The 13,290-nt window shown below is 46.3% G+C and overlaps 1 protein-coding gene across 8 annotated transcripts in view; it reads right to left on the bottom strand.

Annotated features, from left to right (window-relative positions):
- The window catches only part of LOC110535677 (spindlin-Z), a 33,052-nt gene extending 31,457 nt beyond the window's left edge, over positions 1-1,595 (bottom strand). For 6 of the 8 annotated variants that reach the window (XM_021620826.2, XM_021620834.2, XM_036935436.1 and 3 more), the window contains exons 1-2: positions 1,495-1,595; positions 852-912 (exon numbers count right to left, since the gene is read on the bottom strand). The gene's annotated coding sequence lies outside the window, so the exon portion shown is untranslated. The remainder of the gene's footprint in view (positions 1-851; positions 913-1,494) is intronic. The other 2 variants (XM_036935439.1, XM_036935437.1) reach the window with 2 other exon arrangements.
- Between the last annotated feature and the right edge of the window lie 11,695 nt (positions 1,596-13,290).

Here is a 13,290-nt window from a genome sequence, read left to right on the forward strand (position 1 = left end):
CCAGCCTTTATAGTCAAGTGTTGTAAACTACACAATTCCGGGGAAAAAAAATAATTTTGGATGGCACATTGAATGAGGCAAAATATAAAGATAATATGTGATGGCCCCATGACTTAATCGAAATACTAGGGGCTAAAAGATACAAAGTCCTTTAAGGAACATTAGACCCCCCAAAAATATATTTTGATGTCTGAGCCCATTTGTTTTCCTTAGAGCCAATTACAATAGTCACAACATGAAAAAACGTGTAGCCTTTCTGTTTGAATGTTCTTGTCAGGCAGGATCATACAGCACTGAATGACCATACAGCACTGAATGAGAGCAAATTTTACATGGATAGTTCTCTATTGAATAGCTAGCTACCAAAACGTGAAGTTTACATTCATCATAAATAAAAAAATTATATATATATATATATATATATAATAGATATTTCCACTTATTGTATCTGTGTGTTTACAGGTCTATTTTTCTAAGATGCATTCAGAAAGCCTAATGCTGTTTGTTTATGCATGTAGGGCTGACAGGTGAATACTTGTATTCCAAATTAGAGCAATATCAGAGCTTGCAATATTGGGTTACATGAGTTTATGTATACCACTCCCTTATTCTGCACTTTTTGAGTTTAGGGGGAGTGTATTCTTTAGAGCAGATTACAATAGCCACAACATAAAATAAAAAGTGTTACTGTATGTATTTTTATCAGACAGGATCATTTAGCACTGCTTGAGTTAAGGGGATGTGTCACAATATCTATCAATTTAACCACTTTTGCAGTAAAAAAAATTCACACAACCATCCACTTCATACATGAGACCTTAGAGATATGGAAAAAACGTGGTTTATTTTACCTTGGGTATGGGTATCAAGAAAATGTGGGAGCCTTGCCACTAGCCTAATAGGCTGTCATTCCTGAAAATGTATACACAATTGGGATTAGAATTAGCCCCGCCCAGTTCATTCATGGTTTTTCAAAAAAAATGTACCTACAGATAACATTGAAACAATGTGTATCTGTCTCACTGCCCCCGACCTAACTATACTTTTATTTAACAGACATGGAGAGCAGTTATAGCTAAGTAAATCTACTCAATATTCTCTGTAGTGACCCAAGAACGTATAGGATTGCCATTTATATAATAAATAAAGTCAAAGGGAGGAAGTATTTGCTTGCGATTGCATTTGTAAACACATGTGCATCCTGAAGCAATGATTCGCTTAAATTGCCAAATAGGTGGATTGACTGGATTCTAACAATGTCAGCCATGTTGAACCAGCAGTACATACAAACCCCGCATCGGTGTGCAAAAACGGCGCAGGCGAACAAAGGAAGGGAATGTATATGGTCTGTTTGACATGCATTTTAAATGCAAACAACAAAACAGTTTTATACACAAATATCCCATGCACCCTCATAACTCCCATGGAAACTAGTGGTCGTCTGAGGCCATGCATTTCATTATCAATCGAGTGATTCGTTTGAGGGTTGCTTACCCGATGAATTGTAAATCGAATTAATTGGTCCCCTCTCGCATTTCCTCCAGCTCCGTTTGCATGCAACCCTAAAGCTATGACCGAATCCACCGCTGTGAAGCAGGCAAGAATAATTAAGTAGTTCCGGGTCATGGATTTTTGAAATCTTTCAGAATAAGAGTCCCGTCCTGTATTTTTTTTTATTTATTATTATCATTATTTTTTTACCTTTATTTAACTAGGCAAGTCAGTTAATTAAGAACACATTCTTATTTTCAATGACAACCTAGGAACAGCGTTCAGGGGCAGAACAACAGATTTGTACCTTGTCAGCTTGGGGATTTGAACTTGCAACCTTTTGGTTACTAGTCCAACAATCTAACCACTAGGCTACACTGCCGTATACTTTGTAAAGCAATAATTAGGCTGAAAATGATGGAAAATATGCACAACTATCTTTACATTTCATACTAGTTATTATACATGGATTAATGAAAAGTATTTTTGGTCAACAATGTTTTTTGTGTGTGTACTATCATTTATTGCACCGTGCACAATTTGATGTATGTTGTGTCGCTGTAAAAGGGTGGCCCATTCTACTCAGGAGCACTTCTAGTTTCCAAATCCACAGAGTTTACACCCAGAAGAGCGTCGCTGCTTCTTCTGCAGCCCTTAAAGAGTGGAAAAATCATCTTAAATACAATGTTGCAGTAAAAGGTTTCTACAGCCCTTAAAGCGAGTGTACAAAAGTTCAGACTGGACCATTGTTTTATGGACACAATCAATTGTTTTTTCCTGCACAGTGCTTTATAAGTACCGTATAGTGTCCAGAGACACCAGGCAAACATATTTGACCACAGTCAAAGTTTATTCCACACAAAGAGATGCATACCAAGCTCTCCCCCGCCCTCCATTTGGCAAATCTGACCATAATTATATCCCCCTGATTCCTGCTTACAAGCAGAAACTAAAGCAGGAAGTACCAGTGATTTACTCAATACGGATGTGGTTAGATGACGCGGATGCTACACTACACGACTATTTTGCTAGCACAAACTGGAATATGTTCCCGGGATTCATCCAGTGGCATTGAGGAGTATACCGCCTCAGTCATCTGCTTCATCAATAAGTGCATCGACGACGTCGTCCCCTCAGTGACTGTACGTACATATCCCAACCAGAAGCCATGGATTACAGGCAACATCTGCATCGAGCTAAAGGCTAGAGCAGCCACTTTCAAGGTATGCCCTCAGACGAACCATCAAACAAGCAAAGCGTCAATACAGGCTTGAAAACTATAACGGACTACAAAGGGATACCGAGACGCGAGCCTACCAGACGAGCTAAATGCCTTTTATGCTCGCTTCGAGGAAAGCAACACTGAAGCATGCACGAGAGCACCAGCTGTTCTGGATGACTGTGTGATAATGCTCTAGGTAGCCGATGTGAGCAAGACCTTTAAACAGGTCAACATTCACAAAGCCAGACGGATCACCAGGACGTATACTCAAAGCATGTGCGGACCAACTGGCAAGTGCCTTGACTGACATGTTCAACCTCTCCCTGACCGAGTCTGTAATACCTACATGTTTCAAGCAGACCACCATAGTCCCTGTGCCCAAGGAAGCGAAGGTAAACTGTCTAAATGATTACAGGCCCGTAGCACTCATGTCGGTAGCCATGAAGTGCTTTGAAAGGCTGGTCATGGCTCACATCAACAGCAACCTCCCTGATACCCTAGATCCACTCCAATTCGCAAACCGCCCCAACAGATCCACAAATGATGCAATCTCAATCGCACTCCACACTGCCCTTTCCCACATGGACAAAAAGGAACACCTATCTCAAATTCAAATATAATTTGATTGGTTACATACAGATGTTAATGTGAGTGTAGCGAAATGCTTGTGCTTCTAGATCCGACAGTGCATTAAAATCTAACAAGTAATCTAACAATTTCACAACAACTACCTTGTACACACACAAGTGTAAATGGATGAATCAGAATATGTACATATACAGTTGAAGTAGGAAGTTTACATATTAAACGCAGTTTTTCACAATTCCTGACATTTAATCCTGTTAAAAATTCCCTGTTTTAGGTCAGTTAGGATCACCACTTTATTTTAAGAATGTAAAATGTCAAAATAATAGTACAGATAATTATTTATTTCAGCTTTTATTTCTTTCATCACATTCCCAGTGTGTCAGAAGTTTACATACACTCAATTAGTATTTGGTAGCATTGCCTTGAAATTGTCAAATGGTCAAATGTTTCGGTAGCCTTCCACAAGCTTCCCACAATAAATTGGGTGAATATTGGCCCATTCCTCCTGACAAAGCTGGTGTAACTGAGTCAGGTTTGTAAGGCCTCCTTGCTCGCACACGCTTTTTCAGTTCTGCCCACAAATCTTCTATAGGATTGAAGTCATTTTACTGTGGACATAGATACTTTTGTACCTGTTTCCTCCAACATCTTCACAAGGTCCTTTGCCGTTGTTCTGGGATTGATTTGCACTTTTCGCACCAAAGTACATTCATCTCTAGGATACAGAACGAGTCTCCTTCCTGAGCAGTGTTTATACTTGCATACTATTGTTTGTACAGATTAATGTGGTACCTTCGGGCGTTTGGAAATTGCTCCCAAGGATCAACCAGACTTGTGGAGGTCTACAATGTTTTGGCTGATTTCTTTCGATTTTCCCATGATGTCAAGCAAAGAGACCCTGAGTTTGAAGGTAGGCCTTGAAATACATCCACAGGTACACCTCCAATTGACTCAAATTATGTCAATTAGCCTATCAGAAGATTCTAATGCCATGACATAATTTTCTGGATTTTTCCAACTGTTTAAAGGCGTACTCAACTTAGTGTATGTAATCTTCTGACCCACTGGAATTGTGATATAGTGAATTATAAGTTAAATAATCTGTCTGTAAACAATTGTTGCATGTACAAAGTAGATGTCCTAACCGACTTGTCAAAACTACAGTTTGTTAACAAGAAAGTTGTGGTGTGGTTGAAAAACAAGTTTTATTGACTCCAACCTAAGTGTACGTAAACTTCCGACTTCACCTGTAAATATATGGATGAGCGATGGCCGTGCGGCATAGGCAAGATGCAGTAGATGGTATAAATACAGTACATACATATGAGATGAGTAATGTAGGGTATGTAAACATTATATAAAGTGTCATTTTTAAAGTGACTAGTGATACATTTATTACATCCCAATTTTTAATTATTAAAGTAGCAAGAGATTTGAGTTTGTATATTGGCAGCAGCCACTCAATGATAGTGATGGCTGTTTAACATTCTGATGGCCTTGAGATAGAAGCTGTTTTTCAGTCTCCCGGTCCCAGCTTTGATGGACCTGTACAGACCTCACCTTTTGGATGATAGCGGGGTGAACAGGCAGTGGCTCAGGTGGATGTTGTTCTTGATTATCTTTATGGCCTTCCTGTGACATCGGGTGGTGTAGGTGTCCTGGAGGGCAGGAAGTTTGCCCCCGGTGATGCGTTATGCAGACCTCACTACCCTCTGGAGAGCCTTATGGTTGTGGGCAGAGCACTTGCCGAACCAGGCGGTGATACAGCCTGACAGTATGCTGTCGATTGTGCAAATGTAAAAGTTTGTCAGGGTTTTGGGTGACAAGCCAAATTTCTTCAGCTTCCTGAGGTTGAAGAGGCGCTGTTGCGCCTTCTTCACCATGCTGTCTGTGTGGGTGAACCATTTCAATTTGTCCGAGATGTGTGCTGCAAGGAACTTAAAACTTTCCACCTTCACTACTGTCCCGTCGATGTGGATAGGGGGGTGCTCCCGCTGCTGTTTCCTGAAGTCCACGATCATCTCCTTTGTTTTGTTGACGTTGAGTGTGAGGTTATTTTCCTGACACCACACTCCGAGGGCCCTCTCCTCCTCCCTGTAGGCTGTCTGGTCGTTGTTCGTAATCAAGTCTACCACTGTGGTATCGTCTGCAAACTTGATGATTGAGTGGGAGGCGTGCATGGCCACGCAGACATGGGTGAACAGGGAGTACAGGAGATGGCTGAGAACGCACCCTTGTGGGGCCCCAGTGTTGAGGATAAGCTGGGTGGTGATATTGTTTTCTACCCTCACCACTTGTGGGTGGCCCATCAGAAAGTCTAGGACCAGCTGCACAGGGAGAGGTCGAGACCCAGGGTCTCGAGCTTAATGACAAGTTTGGAGGGTACTATGGTGTTAAATGCTGAGCTGTAGTTGATGAACAGCATTCTTATATAGGTATTCCTCTTGCCTGTTAATCTACAAATCAGATTAAAATGTATGTACGAAATCTTAACTATATTTGTAAGTATGGTGTCCAGTAGAGCACCGGAACAACGGTGAAATCTGTGGGATCTCACATTTTGCAACACATGGTTTGAAAAGCACATGATCAAATGAAGTTTCGGACGTCATTGATGACATACTTCTGATAAAGTAGATACACGCATTAGCACACTGCTTCGAAGATAGCTGCTTAGGAATTTCGACTCATGCCTCAGAGGTCAGCTTTCAAATGTAACATAACATAACGTAACACGTAGAATGTAGTAAATCCAAGCCTAATTCTGATTAGTTCTTGTTGGGAGTATGGGTTTTGGAATAGGGAACCTCGAGGGCTCTCTATGGTCAGGGCGTGACAGTAACCCCCCCCAAAGGTGCGGACTCCGACCGCAAAACCTGAACCTAGATGGGGTGGGTTAGGGTGGGCAACTAGCTTCAGTGGCAGCTCCAGTGCGGGACGTAGCACCCGCTCAGGCTGCGGATCCGGCCATGAAGCCGGATCCGCGCACCGGCGCAGAGGAAGCCGGATCCGCGCACCGGCGCAGAGGAAGACTCCGGCCATGGAGCGGTACTGGACGCCGTGCCTGGACAGGGCACCGACACAATGGAAGGCTCCGTCCATGGAGCGGGACTGGACGCAGTGCCTAAACTGGGTCGAGAGCCAGACCCGGTCCCCCGGTGCGAACACCGGGGTCTCACTGCGGTAACGGTCTGCGCTGGTTTTCTGGCGAAGCGCTGGAGGTGAACATGGGCAGCCTCCCATGTCTCCTCCGTGCGCCTGAACCAGTTGTCCACCGCAGGAGCCTCGGTCTGACCCTGATGCCACGGCGCCAGAACCGGCTGGTCCCCCAATATGCACTGAAAGGGGGAGAAGTTAGTGGAGGAGTGGCGAAGCGAGTTCTGTGCAATCTCGACCCAGGGCACGAACGCCGCCCACTCCCCCGGCCGGTCCTGGCAATAGGACCGCAGAAACCTGCCCTCATCCTGGTTGACCTTCTCTTCCTGCACGTTACTCCGTAGTGCCGGAAGACGTGAGTAAAAAGGTCTTCTGCAGTCTGTAGAGCCATAGGAAGATTGGGCGGAGGGAGGAGACGACAGGACTTAGAGAGACGATACACAACGACCAGGATTGTAGTGTTTCCCTATGAAAGAGGTAGATCAGTTTAAAAAATCCACAGACAGGTGTGACCAAGGTTGTTGTGGAACGGGTAAGGGGTGTAGCTTACCTCTGGGCAGGTGTCTCGGAGCCTTACACTGGGCACACACCGAGCAGGAGGAAACATAGATCCTCACGTCCTTAGCCAAGGTGAGCCACCAGTACTTCCCAGTCAGACAGCACACCGTCCCACTGATCCCCGGATGACCAGAGGAGGGTGACGTGTGGGCCCAATAGATTAACTGGTCATGGACAGCAAACGGAACGTACATACGCCCGACCGCACACTGGAGGGGAGCAGGCTCTGTATGCAACGCCTGCTCAATGTCCGTCTCCAGCTCCCACATGACCGGCGCTACCAGGCAAGAGGCCGGGAGTGTGGGAGTCTGATCCATGGGCCGCTCCTCTGTGTCATACAGCCGGGACAGTGCATCTGCCTTCGTATTCTGGGAACCTGGTCTGTAGGACAGGGTAAACACAATTGGGGTAAAGAACATGGCCCACCTTGCCTGACGAGGATTCAGTCTCCTCGCTGCCCGGATTTACTCCAGGTTGCGGTGGTCCGTCCAGATGAGGAAAGGGTGTTTAGCCCCCTCAAGCCAATGTCTCCACGCCTTCAACGCTTTAACCACAGCCAACAGCTCCCGTGTCCCACATCATAGTTACGCTGAGCTGAGCTTCTTCGAGAACAAAGCACGGGGCGGAGTTTTGGTGGCGTACCTGAGTGCTGTGAGAGCACGGTTCCTATCCCAGCCTCGGACGCGTCCACCTCCACTATGAACGCCAAAGTGTGATCCGGAAGGACCAGCACGGGAGCCGAAGTAAACAGAGCTCTTAGCTGCCCAAAAGCCCTGTCCGCCTCAACCGTACAGGATCAACCGTACGGCAACCGTACGGGATCCCCCTTCAGAAGTGAGGTAATGGGAGCAGCCACCTGGCCAAAACCCTGGATAAATCTCCGGTAGGAATTGCCAAACCCTAAAAATCGCTGCATCTCCTTTACTGTGGTGGGAGTCAGCCAATTACGCATGGCTGCAATGCGGTCACTCTCCATCTCCACACCTGATGTGGAAATGCGATAGCCTAGGAAGGAGACGGCCTACTGAAAGAACAGGCATTTCTCAGCCTTGACGTACAGGTCATGCTCCAACTATCGTCCAAGTACCCTGCGTACCGTGGACACATGCTCGGCGCGTGTAGCGGAGTATATCAGAATGTCATCGATATACACCCTGCCCGTGCAGGTCACTGAAAATCTTGTCTACAAAGGATTGGAAAACTGATGGAGCATTCACCGTACGGCATGACTAAATACTCATAATGCCCTGAGGTGGAACTAAACGCTGTCTTCCACTCGTCTCCCTCTTGGATACGCACCAAGTTATATGCACTCCGGAGATCCAGTTTCGTGAAGAAGCGAGCCCCATGCATTGACTGATTCGCCGTGGCGATAAGAGGTAGCGGATAACTGTACCTCACCGTGATTTGATTGAGACCTCTATAGTCTATGCACGGGCGTAGACCTCCCTCCTTCTTCTTCACAAAAAATTAACTCGAGGAGGCGGGTGAAGTGAATGACCGAATGTACCCCTGACAAAGGGATTCAGAGACATAAGTCTCCAAACCCACCGTCCCTGCTTGCGACAGGGGATACATGTGACTCCTGGGAAGCGCAGCGTCTCCCCCCATCGATGAGGTGGTAATTGAGTCACCTTCTTTTAACAGAAGGCAAGAGCCAAATCGGCATATTCTGGGGGGATGCGCACGGTGGAAACCTGGTCTGGACTTTCCACCGTAGTAGCACCAACGGAAACCCCAACACACCTCCCCGAGCACTCTCGCGACCACCCTGTGAGAACCCTCTGTTGCCAGGAAATAGTGGGGTTATGATGAGCTAACCAGGGAAGGCCTAGTACCACAGGAAACGCAGGACAGTCAACGAGGAAGAGACTAATTATCTCCTCATGACTCCCCTGCGTCTCCATGGCCAGGGAGATGGGGGCTTCCCTGATTAGCCCGGACCCTAATGGTCGACTATCCAGAGCGTGAACCGGGAAAGGTCTAACTACAGGAATAATGGGGATCCCTAAACTAAGGGCTAACGCTCTGTCGATAAAATTCCCAGCTGTGCCTGAATCGACGAGAGCCTTATGCTGGGAATGCGGTGAAAAATCAGGGAAACAAACAGGTACAAACAGGTGGTCAACATAGGACTCTGGATGAGTGTGGTGCAGACTAACCTGGGGTGACGCCAGAGTGCCCTGCCTGTTAGGAACCAACACGGCACCAACAGGCAGTGTGCCCTCTGCGGCCACAGATGGTGCACGTGATGGCTCCTCCAGTCTCCCTACGCGCAGCCCCTCCCAACTCCATGGGCACCGGAGTGGGGGTGCTAGAGGATGGCACCAACAGAGCCCCCTCTGGACGTCCGCGGGTGACCAGCAGGTTATCCAACCGGATGGACAAATCCACCAGTTGGTCGAAGGAGATGGTGGCATCCCTGCAGGCCAGCTCACGTCGGACGTCCTTCCGCAGGCTGCACCGATAGTGGTCGATGAGGGCCCTGTCGTTCCAGCCTGTTCCCTGGCACTGTGTGGCCGTCTCATCATACTCCCTGGGAAGGGAGAAACGCATCCCACTGGGACTGGCTCCGGATGGGACGGGTAGAGGCAACCCTGGTTGTGCTGGTCGAGGCACTGTAGAGACTTCCCGTCTCTCCCAGTGGTCCATAGTCTGGACAAGACGATCCATCATGGCACCAAGATGATGTATCATAGCCGAATGTTCCTGGACGCACTCCTCGACTCCTCTAACCGGGATACCTGCTCCTGGTGACTCCATAGTAGGTGTGTAATTCTGTTAGGCATGTATATGGGAGGCGAAGTCAAGTGCAGGAGAGCGGAGTATAATAAAAAGGCACACTTTAATACCGGGCAACAACGACAGCACATAAAACATACTAGTGTCAAAAACACGGTCTAATAACAAAAGTGCAGCGCCTGACAAATATCCCACGTCACAATAAACAAGTACACACAAAGACATGATGGGAAACTGAGGACTAAATACATGTAGATTGATTGGGGAATGAAAACCAGGTGTGTATGGAACAAGACAAAACAAATGGATATATGAGAAATGGAGCGGCGATGGCTAGAAAGCCGGTGACGTCGATCGCCGAACGCCGCCCGAACAAGGAGAGGAGCCGACTTCGGCGGAAGTCGTAACAGCCATGCACAAAGTAGATGTTCTAACCGACTTGCCACAACTATAGTTTGTTAACAAGAAATTTGTGGAGTTGTTGAAAAATGAGTTTTAATGACTCCAACCTTAGTGTATGTAAACTTCCGAATTCAACTGTATATGGCAGACCAATTCAAACTCCTCTCTCAGTCATTATCTCAGCAAATCAAGGCTAGTGGGAAGTTTGCTAGCTTTTTCTGTGGCTTAACCAACAAGGCTCGTAATTTAACAATATATTAGTATAAAAATTGTCTTAAAAATCGTCTTTCCTTGGTTGCAATACTCACTACCGAGTTCCAAACTGCCTCTGGAAGCAACATTAGCACAAGTACTGTTCATCGGGAGCTTCAAGAAATGGGGTTCCATGGCCGAGCAGCTGCACACAAGCCTAAGATCACCATGCGCAATGTTAAGTGTTAGCTGGAGTGGTGTAAAGCTCGCCGCCATTGGACACGCGTTCTTTAAAGTGATGAATGATGCATCTGACAGTCCAACGGACTAATCTGGGTTTGGCGGATGCCAGCAGAACGATACCTGCCCCAATGCATAGTGGCAACTGTAAAGTTTGGCGGAGGAGGAATAATGGTCAGGGGCTGTTTTTCATGGTTTCCCTTCACTGGAACTAAGGGGCCAGTGAAGGGAAACCATGAAAAACAGCCCCCGATCATTATTTCTCCTCCGCCAAACTTAACGCTACAGCATGCAATGGCATTCTAGATGATTCTGTGCTTCCAACTTTGTGGCAGTTTGAGGAAGGCCTTTCCTGTTTCAGCAGGACAATGCCGCCGTGCACAAAGCAAGGTCCATACAGAAATGGTTTGTCGAGATCTGTGTGGAAGAACTTGAATGGCCTGCACAGAGCCCTGACCTCAACCCCATCAAACACCTTTGGGATGAATTGGAACGCCGACTGTCAGCCAGGCCTAATCGCCCAACATCAGTGCCAGACCTCACTAATGCTTTTGTGGCTGAATGGAAGCAAGACCCCAATGCAATGTTCCAACATCTGGTGGAAAGGCTTCCCAGAAGAGTGGAGGCTGTTATAGCAGCAAAGGGGGGACGAACTCCATATTAATGCCCATGATTTTGAGATGTTCGACGTGCAGGTCCAAAAGGAATTGTTTATTATTACATTAAGTCATGTCTTTTACCTAATGTCGGCCATCCAAACATGCACAAATTCCCATAGAAACACAGCCATTTTAAAAGTGCACAGCTTGTGCAATGTACCATGCCTTTCATTTTGTGTCTTACAGGAATAGTGGCAACCAGTCATTCAGCACCGATACCTGTTTTGAGACCCACATTTTTATCTAAAGATTTAAAAAATAAAAAATTGTGCTGGTCGAGGCACTGTAGAGACTTCCCGTCTCTCCCAGTGGTCCATAGTCTGGACAAGACGATCCATCATGGCACCAAGATGATGTATCATAGCCGAATGTTCCTGGACGCACTCCTCGACTCCTCTAACCGGGATACCTGCTCCTGGTGACTCCATAGTAGGTGTGTAATTCTGTTAGGCATGTATATGGGAGGCGAAGTCAAGTGCAGGAGAGCGGAGTATAATAAAAAGGCACACTTTAATACCGGGCAACAACGACAGCACATAAAACATACTAGTGTCAAAAACACGGTCTAATAACAAAAGTGCAGCGCCTGACAAATATCCCACGTCACAATAAACAAGTACACACAAAGACATGATGGGAAACTGAGGACTAAATACATGTAGATTGATTGGGGAATGAAAACCAGGTGTGTATGGAACAAGACAAAACAAATGGATATATGAGAAATGGAGCGGCGATGGCTAGAAAGCCGGTGACGTCGATCGCCGAACGCCGCCCGAACAAGGAGAGGAGCCGACTTCGGCGGAAGTCGTAACAGCCATGCACAAAGTAGATGTTCTAACCGACTTGCCACAACTATAGTTTGTTAACAAGAAATTTGTGGAGTTGTTGAAAAATGAGTTTTAATGACTCCAACCTTAGTGTATGTAAACTTCCGAATTCAACTGTATATGGCAGACCAATTCAAACTCCTCTCTCAGTCATTATCTCAGCAAATCAAGGCTAGTGGGAAGTTTGCTAGCTTTTTCTGTGGCTTAACCAACAAGGCTCGTAATTTAACAATATATTAGTATAAAAATTGTCTTAAAAATCGTCTTTCCTTGGTTGCAATACTCACTACCGAGTTCCAAACTGCCTCTGGAAGCAACATTAGCACAAGTACTGTTCATCGGGAGCTTCAAGAAATGGGGTTCCATGGCCGAGCAGCTGCACACAAGCCTAAGATCACCATGCGCAATGTTAAGTGTTAGCTGGAGTGGTGTAAAGCTCGCCGCCATTGGACACGCGTTCTTTAAAGTGATGAATGATGCATCTGGCAGTCCAACGGACTAATCTGGGTTTGGCGGATGCCAGCAGAACGATACCTGCCCCAATGCATAGTGGCAACTGTAAAGTTTGGCGGAGGAGGAATAATGGTCAGGGGCTGTTTTTCATGGTTTCCCTTCACTGGAACTAAGGGGCCAGTGAAGGGAAACCATGAAAAACAGCCCCCGATCATTATTTATCCTCCGCCAAACTTAACGCTACAGCATGCAATGGCATTCTAGATGATTCTGTGCTTCCAACTTTGTGGCAGTTTGAGGAAGGCCTTTCCTGTTTCAGCAGGACAATGCCGCCGTGCACAAAGCAAGGTCCATACAGAAATGGTTTGTCGAGATCTGTGTGGAAGAACTTGAATGGCCTGCACAGAGCCCTGACCTCAACCCCATCAAACACCTTTGGGATGAATTGGAACGCCGACTGTCAGCCAGGCCTAATCGCCCAACATCAGTGCCAGACCTCACTAATGCTTTTGTGGCTGAATGGAAGCAAGACCCCAATGCAATGTTCCAACATCTGGTGGAAAGGCTTCCCAGAAGAGTGGAGGCTGTTATAGCAGCAAAGGGGGGACGAACTCCATATTAATGCCCATGATTTTGAGATGTTCGACGTGCAGGTCCAAAAGGAATTGTTTATTATTACATTAAGTCATGTCTTTTACCTAATGTCGGCCATCCAAACATGCACAAATTCCCATAGAAACACAGCCATTTTAAAAGT

Source organism: Oncorhynchus mykiss, chromosome 11 (assembly GCF_013265735.2).
Source record: "Oncorhynchus mykiss isolate Arlee chromosome 11, USDA_OmykA_1.1, whole genome shotgun sequence".
Taxonomy (NCBI): Eukaryota; Metazoa; Chordata; class Actinopteri; order Salmoniformes; family Salmonidae; genus Oncorhynchus; species Oncorhynchus mykiss.